The 10,117-nt window shown below is 37.5% G+C and overlaps 1 long non-coding RNA gene across 2 annotated transcripts; it reads left to right on the forward strand.

Moving 5' to 3' along the window:
* Positions 1 to 5,514: 5,514 nt before the first annotated feature.
* Positions 5,515 to 6,987, forward strand: LOC125782401 (uncharacterized). Of its 2 annotated transcripts, none has more exons than XR_007425045.1 (2): positions 5,515 to 6,721; positions 6,777 to 6,987. It is a non-coding gene; the product is annotated as an uncharacterized LOC125782401 (long non-coding RNA). The 2 variants fall into 2 exon arrangements; XR_007425046.1 differs by having other exon boundaries at positions 5,515 to 6,644.
* Positions 6,988 to 10,117: the final 3,130 nt, after the last annotated feature.

Genomic DNA, 10,117 nt, shown 5'->3' on the forward strand with positions numbered 1-10,117 from the left:
CACTCGCTGCCTTCTCATTGCCAATATTTACACTAATTTTTTTCTCCACGTCTTTGGTTGTTGAGCTTTTTTGATGAATGCTTTGTAGCAGCTTAGATTTGCTTGTTAGCTTCCATGGCTGCTGTTGTGTTTTTAAACAGCGTCATAGAGTGCAAGCGGACTCAATTTGGCACAACACCGGCAAACTAGCATATTACACTCAGTTCAGTGCCCTGTACCATGAGCTAAAAGCTAGCATTTTTCTTTTTATGACTCTTAAATAACCTCATAATTTATAGGGTCCAGTGCTAAATAGGGACATTATTTACCACTGAATGTGATAGAGGTGAGTTTTTGAACAGCTCGTTCATTCTGGCAATTTAAAAATCTAATATAGGCATACACAAAATGTTACTGACTAGAAAATGACACTACTGCAGTGGTCTATAAAATAAGTTGCATACTTTATTAATATGCAAAAATGTAATCCTTATTGGTCTTAAAACAAAATCTTTAAGGACATGCAAAGCGGGGGGAAAGTTCTCCACAAGAGTGAAGTGCAGGAACAGCAGTAAGGTAAATTTGTGATCATTCTTCTCTAGGTTGGATTGTTAATAAGTAGTACTTTTAGGAACCATAGCCAGTGCACAGCTCTCCATAACTTTAAAATCTTCACAGGGCCAAAATAAACATGCATGAACCAAACTACGAATCAGAAAAAAGAAAATTAACCACATATTACAAGTTTTATATGGGCTGTTACTTGTTTAAACCGTCCAAAATACACAATACACTCTGAAAGTTACTTATTATTCCATTCCACCTTAAAAGTGCCAGATTGAGTTCTTTGAATTTTCTGTTCCACCTTAAATGCTGCCGCTTTTTTCAAACACCAACACTGACATTTTGGCTGCATTCACATTACCAGGCTGTAGTGACTCAAGTCAGATTTTTTGCTCAGTTTGGCTCAGATCTGATTTTTTCATGGCTGTGTGAATGTGCAAGTGTTACTCACTTTGATAAGTGGTCTTAAATCTGATACGTATCTGATCCATGGACATGCGACATAATTGTGAACGATCAAATTAGAATTCATGCATCTTTTTGCTTTTACACATTAGCATTAGCGCTACATGCTTCTCTCTCATACCCACACATCTCTTGGTGCAGCTGTAGCGTTGCCAACTCCTCAGTAAGGAAAGTAGCTATTGGCTCTCCTAAAAGTCTAGAAGTCGCTAAATGACGTAATCGCCTAATTTGCATAATACATGTTTTTGAAGCTGTAAAGGATTAACGTTGTGAGAGAGAGAAAAAGTGAGTAAAAAAACACCCTAAATATGTTAGAAATTATACAAATGAACTCCAACAAATGAACAACGTCTGTTGCTTTTTAAATAGGCAGTTACGTCTCAGAATAACTTTATTTTTGTGTAAGTTACATAAATCCGTTTTGTTTTTGCTGTTGTTAAAGTTATTATAAGAGCAGCAGTTAGCCTTTATTCTATGTTTTTTTTTTGTTTGTTTTAGTTTATTAAAAAAAAAATTAGTTTTCTTAAGTTTTCAAACCTATTGTAGATAAATTGTTGAATAGCTTTTTACAAAGAGGCTGACACTGTGGAGGAGGTGAGTGACAGGCTACGTAATTAATGAGGTGAATGAGTGACTGAGACTAACTGTGTGAGTTAAATGCAGTGAGGTTTTTTTTCGTGTCACGCTAAAGATACTTTTATATTTATATTTCTGCTCTGTAAATACGGGGCGGGGTCAGTCAGCAGCGGCTTTGGGTATGCGCAGTTCATTTACAGTGTGTTTGTGTTTGAGGACAGTAACTGAAGAGCACGTCAAAAGTCTCCAGTAACACAACAAAAACTCGCTAGATTTGTCGCTAGTCGCTTTTTTACAAAAAAAGTCGCTGGAGGGTCTGAAAAGTCGTTAAATATAGCGACAAAGTCCCTAAGTTGGCAACACTGTGCAGCTGTGCAGATAGCTGCAAAACAGCAAAAGCAAACCGCCTGGCCTTTTTTCTCCTCCTTGACCTGAGCACGTTCTTCAGAACAGCTGTTTGCTGTTTCTCCACTCCAGCAAAAGATGCTCCACATATGAGCTGCTAACAAACGCATCCATTTCCCTTTATAAAAGCTCTGAGTCGTCTCTCAAATATGCCGTTTTTTGTTGTTGGTGAAGAAGGGGACGTTTATACACATATCAATGTGAGCACGTGAGACGTTTCAGGAACAGATTCGTTCACATTACACCCAGATACAGGTCCAATACATTTGTAAATGTGAACTGTCAAGATAGCTAAATATGATCTGAGCAAAAAATCAGATTTCACCAATGTGGCTTCTAATGTGAACCTAGCTATTAACCAATGAACCAGTTACAGGTGTCTGGGTAAAACTGCTGCTCCATTTAAGGTGGCACAAAGTTGCAAGCTGGGCAATAGGCAGCTATGCGGGGTTTCTTTTTTCTTCTATTCGACCTTAAGAGCTGCAGCTGTTACAGAATTAGTGTTTGCCAGGTGATTTTTCTGTTCCACCTTTAAGAGTGAAGGAGTTGAATTCAAGCGCTGCAACTTTTTGTTTTATCGTTACAGGTATCTGATACTCTGTTTTTTTTTTATATTAAATGTTCTGTAAATATTATTGTTTATTTTTATGTTTGTGGGATACATATAATTTGTTAAACATAGTTTTCTCCTTTATTTTAGTTTGTTTTTAACAAACATGATGGAGGTAGTGCTCATTATTTATCTGTTTTTTAACACCCCTATTCTATGCAGATTTACCCTTCAGGACTATGCAGACATCAGTCATTTCTGTCACTTCAAAAAAAAATATATATATATATTATTAATTTAACAAGAGGAAAAATATTCTTAATTTACATTCTATTGGTCCAGCCAATATATAATAAAAAAAGAGATGTGTGACAGCAACAATATATGAAATCACTTTTAAATTATTATATATGAATCAAATTTATGGCATCTTGAGTGGAAACCAAACTTTCTAATGGTCCACGGATAATAAATTGATAAGCTATTTTTTTTTTTTTGAAAGATTGAATTACATATAAAACAGTGAAGTGAATCTGTTGCTGTAGTACTGAGACGGTCCAGCAGGTGGCAGTGCTGACTGTACTTTAATATGGAGGCTGTGCGCGTGGGGAGAGCGAGGCCACTGAGTTCACTGATTCACAGCCGCGTGCAGCTGAAGCATCAACACAACACAGCTCAGGTACAGCAGTCTGAGAAAGCGAGAACCTATACGCTCATTTAGATTTAATTGGTTAATTTGATTATTAATTAGCATTCCTCTTCCTGTACCAGATTTCTCCAGTTTCCAAGAGTTTTTTGAAGCTGTAGGAAACAGTACCGCTCTACTCACCGTTCTCCAACTTCATCTGTAATTTCTCTAAGGAAAAAAAAAATAATAATAACTTAGTTACCGAGTTCTCTGGGTTTCGTGTGTTTTTCTAGTTATTATGATGGTGAAAGTGTGAATGTGTTGTGTGTAAGTGTGTAAATGCTGCAGTAGAGAGTGCAGTAACACCATTGACAATTGACATTTTTAAAATTCATTTCCAAGGCTCAGTTTATTTTTGTGGCTACTTACCAGCTGTAAACTGTTAACAATAATTGTTTACATGACATTTTTCAGTTTTGTTGTTTATTTGTTTTTTTACTTAATAGCCCTGGCAGTACCCACTAAACATTAGACGTCTTATGGACGTGCAGATCATGTCTATATTGCGTCGGTTGGTCCAAGACCAATTCTGTACGTCTACACGACGTGCAAACTAGGTCCGCTATTTGGACGTCTAACTATGACCCCACTTGGACGTCAATATGCAGTTAAACATTTGAACGTCGGACTAGGTCACTTTTTTGGACGTCATGGGGACGTCTAATACAGGTGCAGGAAATTAACATTATTTAAGAATATATTTATTTTTAAATGTATGTCAAAATTGTTGTTATCAATATTGTTAATCACTATGAATATAGATTATTTATGATTAAGCATCATTTATTTCTAATTATTTATTTGAGTATTATATTTTTTATCTATTTAATTAATTAACGAATGTAGGTATTTATTTACGTATGTTTTTATTTTTATTTGGAAATGTGTGGAAAATTGTTAAGTTGATTTCAACCAGTCAACGCCACTCTGATTTGCTGAGACCGCACGTCATCATAAACTCCACTCTGATATGCCGAGGCAAAACACGCTAAACATTTTTTGGCTGCTGCAGTAGCTCAGCTCAGCTCAGCTCAGCTCAGCTCATTCAGTTCAGCTCGCTCAGCTCAGCTCCGCTCCGGACCGGACTCAGCTGCCAAGCTATAAGGTAAGACGATATGTATAAGTTAATGTATTTGTAGTGTTAGTTGTTTTAGCTCTGTGGTCTTAACCTGAACCTGCTGGCGTTGCCTCTCTTCCCAGGCAGTTCGCTAACTAGCTAGCTAGCTAACGATAGCTAAACAGTGGCCATAGTTAAAATGGAATTGGAATTACTTTTGAGAACGACCGTAATGCAAATAATATTTACTGTAACCGAAGCTTTAACGTAGAAGCATTGTCCGGTCATTAAGTCAATGCACTAACCAGAGCTAGGCTGATAAGCCAATCTAAGCTAAGTCAAAGAACCGTCTTTGGCTAAATTCGCTAAGCTAGCGTTAAGTTATATAAGTTTGTGGCACCCACAATTAACCTAGGCAACTGGGGGCAATATCAAGTGCATTTTGAATAGCCTGAAGAAGTAATTTTATGTTAATATTACATAAATAAGGCAATTTAAAATAGTTTGTTGTGGGAAAACATTTATTAAAATAGCTTAATATGATGTGTGAGAATTAAAACGGCACGATAATTCTGGTCAGGTGTTAAATGTGTATTCCCGCCTTTAGCTTAGCGTTAGCTAAGCCATAGCATGAAGAAGTAAGTTTATGTTAATATAACATAAATAAGGCAATTTAAAATAGTTTGTTGTGGGAAAAAAATAATTAAAATAGCTTAATATGATGTGTGAGAATTAAAACGGCACGATAATTCTCGTCAGGTGTTAAATGTGTATTCCCGCCGTTAGCTTAGCGTTAGCTAAGCCATAGTGTGAAGAAGTAAGTTTATGTGAATATTACATAAATAAGGCAATTTAAAATAGTTTGTTGTGGGACAAAAATAAATGGCCATCTTCAACATTTTCTGAGATTTCTAATTTGTCTTTTTCTACTTGTGCAGATGGAGTCATGAAATGTGACGGGACAGCCACCGAGGACTTCATACTTCGGAGCATCTCAAACATGCACCACAAAGACGTGGAGGACACACCGCTGTCTCTCAGGACCTAGAATCTTAATGAAAGTATAATGATGTTAAGGGAAGGTGTAATGGAAAGGTGTAATGTAAAGTTGTAATGGTGTTAAGGGAAGGTGTAGTGGAAAGGTGTGATAGTGTTGAGGGAAGGGGTAATGTTAAAGGTGTAATAGTGTTAAGGGAAGGTATAATATTGTTAAGGGAAGGTGTAATGCAGGGGTCTCAAACTCATTTTTGCCGAGGGCCACATTGACATATTGGCTGTCCTCTGAGGGCCAGATGTAACTTACAAATATAAGAAAATGTAACCAGATGTAATATAAAATGAGTGTAATTACTCCTTAATGTTAAATAACTCTCAATATACTATTTATTCAATCAAATATTACAGTTGCATGGAAAAATGTTTGCTTGTTGCTCTATTAACATAAATCCTTTTAATTTGTCATGTTATGAAATCCAAAAACTCCATCAATCAAGAACCAAACTATTCAAGTGAATAGAAATTACATCAAGTACAAGTTATATTAACTTTGATCAAAACGTTTGATACTGAAATAAGGCTTAATAAATATAAAATCAAAAATTGTGAGCTGTGACAGATTTAGCATTTCCTCAGATTTAGCAGTTCCTCATCCAACCACTAGTCGGAGCTGCAGCTGCAGCACCACAAGCCCGCAGTCTTTGCTTGGTCAGAGCTACAGCCCAGCCACGGGCTACAGGGCTCAGCTGAGCCAGTCTGGAGCGTTTTTAAAAATGTGTAAGTTCTTCTGTGTATGAAATAAAATAACCCACTAACCGGATAATACAGCTCTCTACAGTTCATCTTTCAGCCCAAGCAGCTAACAGCAGCAGTTTAGAGCAGCGTCACGGAGTCACTGCTCGGATTACATTATAAACAGGTCAGTTAGCGCGCTGCTAACCTCAGGATGTTTATAACTACGGAGTTTAGTGGACACACCACGGCAGCAAGGTTAGACTGTTGAAGGCTACTGAAGACTACTAAAGCAGGCAACGCAGCGTAAGCAAAAAAAAAACAAAAACCACACACACACACCAAAATACAAGTTAAGATAAAATATGAAAACGAACATAATAAAGCATAAATAATTAAATTGAATTGCGGGCCAGATGTATGTTTATTTTGTTAACCCGTGAGGGGCCGTATGAAACCGCGTGGGCCGGTACTTTGAGACCCCTGGTGTAATGTAAAGGTGTAATAGTGTTGAGGGAAGGTATAATATTGTTAAGGGAAGGTGTAATGTTAAAGGTGTAATAGTTTTGAGGGAAGGTGTAATAGTTTTGAGGGAAGGTGTAATAGTGTTGAGGGAAGGTGTAATGTTAAAGGTGTAATAGTTTTGAGGGAAGGTGTAATAGTTTTGAGGGAAGGTGTAATAGTGTTGAGGGAAGGTGTAATGTTAAAGGTGTAATAGTTTTGAGGGAAGGTGTAATAGTGTTGAGGGAAGGTGTAATGTAAAGGTGTAATAGTGTTAAGGGAAGGTATAATATTGTTAAGGGAAGGTGTAATGTAAAGGTGTAATAGTGTTGAGGGAAGGTATAATATTGTTAAGGGAAGGTGTAATGTAAAGCTGTAATAGTTTTAAGGGAAGGTAAATGTTTAGTGAAATTGTTATGGTGTGAATCTAAGGTGTATGTTATGTTGATGTAAAATAAAGGCATTAACCCCAAATGAGATTTACTCATTATGTTTATTATTATATTAATGTTTCCCCAAACAGAAAGGGTCAATTTAAAATCAACAGTGGTAAGATGGGGGTAATTAATTTATCCCTTGCTTTTACTGGTTCTTTGCAGGTTGACATGTTTTGAAAAAAGTGAGAGGGTTGAAATGCAATTTATTTGTAAAGCATATTGTATATAACTAACGTGCATAACTAGTTCCAGAAGGTTGTGAACCTGTTCCAGTAATTGTTTGGCTTAGCTTTGTATGCGTTTCCAGTGATCTGCTGAAGCTGGAACAATGGAACAGTTGCCACCGTCTGAAATGGCACTACAGTTATGCAGGGAGCCTCAAAGTAGTTGGTCTATAAAACGTATACATGTAAATTTCACGTAGAAAAGACGTCCACAACGACTTAATTTAAACTAGAATTAGCCCTTATCCGGAGGTCTGGGGGACGTCAATACTGGACGTGCAGAAGACGTCAGAAAAAAGACGTCGTCTGGCGTCACAGTCTGCACCTTCAGGAGACCAAAATTGGACGTGCAAAAATGACCTAGAAAAGACGTCGTTTCAACGTCTCTTTGTTTAGTGGGTACTGTAAAATTTTCATTTTAATTTCTGATTATTAAATTATATTATATTACTTAAATGGCAAAAATAAAGTAGAAAAAATTGAGTGTTTTGAAACTTTGAACCACCTTTTTAAGGTCATGCATCATTATCCCAATAGGATTAAGGTCAGGACTTTGACTAGGCCACTCCAACGTCTTCATTTGTTTTTCTTCAGCCATTCAGAGGTGGACTTGCTGGTGTGTTTTGGGTCATTGTCCTGCTGCAGAACCCAAGTTGATGGCTGGACATTCTCATCAGTTTTGGGGATCATCAAGATGTTTTCTAGCAAAATTCAGAAGTGTGTTAATGTTCTTTCAGCAGTGGTTTTCGTCTTGGCACTCTGCAGGCCATTTTTGCCCAGTCTCGTTCTTATGGTTGAAGAAGAACTACGGTGTAAAATGGACTTTTGTTGTAGTAAAACATGAGTACTTACCTTTGATGAATAGCACACCTCCGTTCTCACCACCTCTGCTATAATCCTGAGAGTACTGTGGGAGAACGGAGGTGTGCTATTCATCAAAGCTAAGTACTTTTTATCATGTTTTACTACACCAAAAGTCCATTTTACACCAGAGTTTTCCTAAACGCTGACCTTGACTGAGGTAAGTGAGGCCTGCAGTTCTTTGGATGTTCTTGTGGGATCTTTTGTGATCTCTTGGATGAGTCGCCGCTGCACTCTTGCGGTAATTTTCACTGTTTCACATTTTTGCCATTTGTGGATAATGGCTCTCACTATGATTCGCTTGAGTCCCAAAACTTTAGAAATGGTTTTATAACCTTTTTCAGACTGACAGATTTCAATTACTTTCTTTCTCATTTGTTCCTGAATTTGGATTTTGGATATTGGCATGGTGTTTAGCTTTAAGTATCTTTAGGTCTACTTCTCTGTCAGGCAGGTCCTGTTTAAGTGATTTCTTGATTGAGAACAGGTGTGGCAGTAATTAGGCCTGGTTATGGCTGGAGAAATTGAACTCAGGTGTGATAAACCACAGTTAAGTTATGTTTTAACTGGGGGACAAATACACAGGGCCATGTAGGTTTGGATTTTTTTTCTCCCTTAATAATGAAAACCGTCATTTAAAAGTTGTATTTTGTGTTTCTTTGTGTTGTCTTTGACTAATATTTACATTTGTTTGATGATCTGAAACATTTAAGAGACAAACCAGCAAAAAAAGAAATCATGAAGGGAACACTTTTTTTTACACCACTGTATAAAACATGTATATAGCTTTTTATGAACATTCTTTTTAGAAAGACAATAATAGGTGTCATCGTATTGCCAATTTCCCTTGTGGCAGGGTTCCTCCTGGTGAAAGATTGTGTAATTTGTGACCCTGTGTTGCTGATCAGTAGTGTTTTTAGAAGTTGTGTTGTGTGAAGAAGACTGCAACGATCTGATGACTCTGAAAGTTGTGCGGTGTGAACCTGGCATGTCTCTCTCTTCCATGCTCTGTAGAAAAACTAGGCTACAGGGTGTTGCTAATCAAACACCAGCGGTTTGGATGAGAAAAACACAGAAAATGACTGTTAATGAGCATGTTTGGCATCGGCACCAGCAGATGAAATGAATCCAAAAGCAAGCCAATTACACTTCACTTTGAGTGGAGTCCAAAGTGCTCGGATGTGTGAGTTAAAGGCCCCATATCCCCCTCGAATTGCTGAAATAAAGAGTCTGATGCTATGTAAAAAAATGTTTTTAAGATCTTAAAGCTCATAAAGTTCATATATTGAAATTAGGCTACAAAAGCCTGTTGAGAAATCCTTATTGCGTCACAAAAAACAACACTACCAGCAGTTAAGACCTGTACATTAACTCCCATCCAGCATGAGTGGGTGGGCCTAATCCCAGATAACATGCCTGTGTGGGGAGTCCAACTGGGAAACAGAAATCTTGTCCATGGGTTCATGTTGGCCACATATGAGGGATTGGACCAGGAGGGATTAAACATGCGCTGATCAGGGTTGTACACTGCACATGAAGTCTAGAATGTACCTATGTGATTTTAAGGTGTACTGTAATGATGTGGCCCATTTGAGAAACCTAATGGCTTTTAGGAACAACACATGTATAAACCCCAACTGGAACCCACCTAGCTCATGTTTTACCAATGTGAGGCTGACAAGAGTATCGTGGCTGGGAATAGTTAATTTATGCCCAGTCAGCACAATTTAGTAATTCCCACCCATTTATCGCATTATTCGCACTATAAGGAGCACCAGATTATAAGGTGCACTATCAATAAACATCTATTTTCTGGTCTGTTTTTATACACAAGGCGCAACAGATTATAAGGCGCATTTTAAGCGGCTTGTTAGGAACAGGGGTGTGGCCATGTTTCCCTTCTAATTCAGCACCATTAGGGGGGTGAGACCTGTAAAGCTCAGCAAAGTTAAGTAAACAAAACTGTAAAAAAAAAAAATAATATTAATTTTTAAGCGAGTCAGACAAGTCAAATGAGCGCTGGATGTTAATCTACACAGATTTTTCTTCTGAAAATTGTTACCTCTGAATGTCCAAATGGCA

The sequence above is a fragment of the Astyanax mexicanus genome, chromosome 17 (genome assembly GCF_023375975.1).
Source record: "Astyanax mexicanus isolate ESR-SI-001 chromosome 17, AstMex3_surface, whole genome shotgun sequence".
Lineage (NCBI taxonomy): Eukaryota > Metazoa > Chordata > Actinopteri > Characiformes > Acestrorhamphidae > Astyanax > Astyanax mexicanus.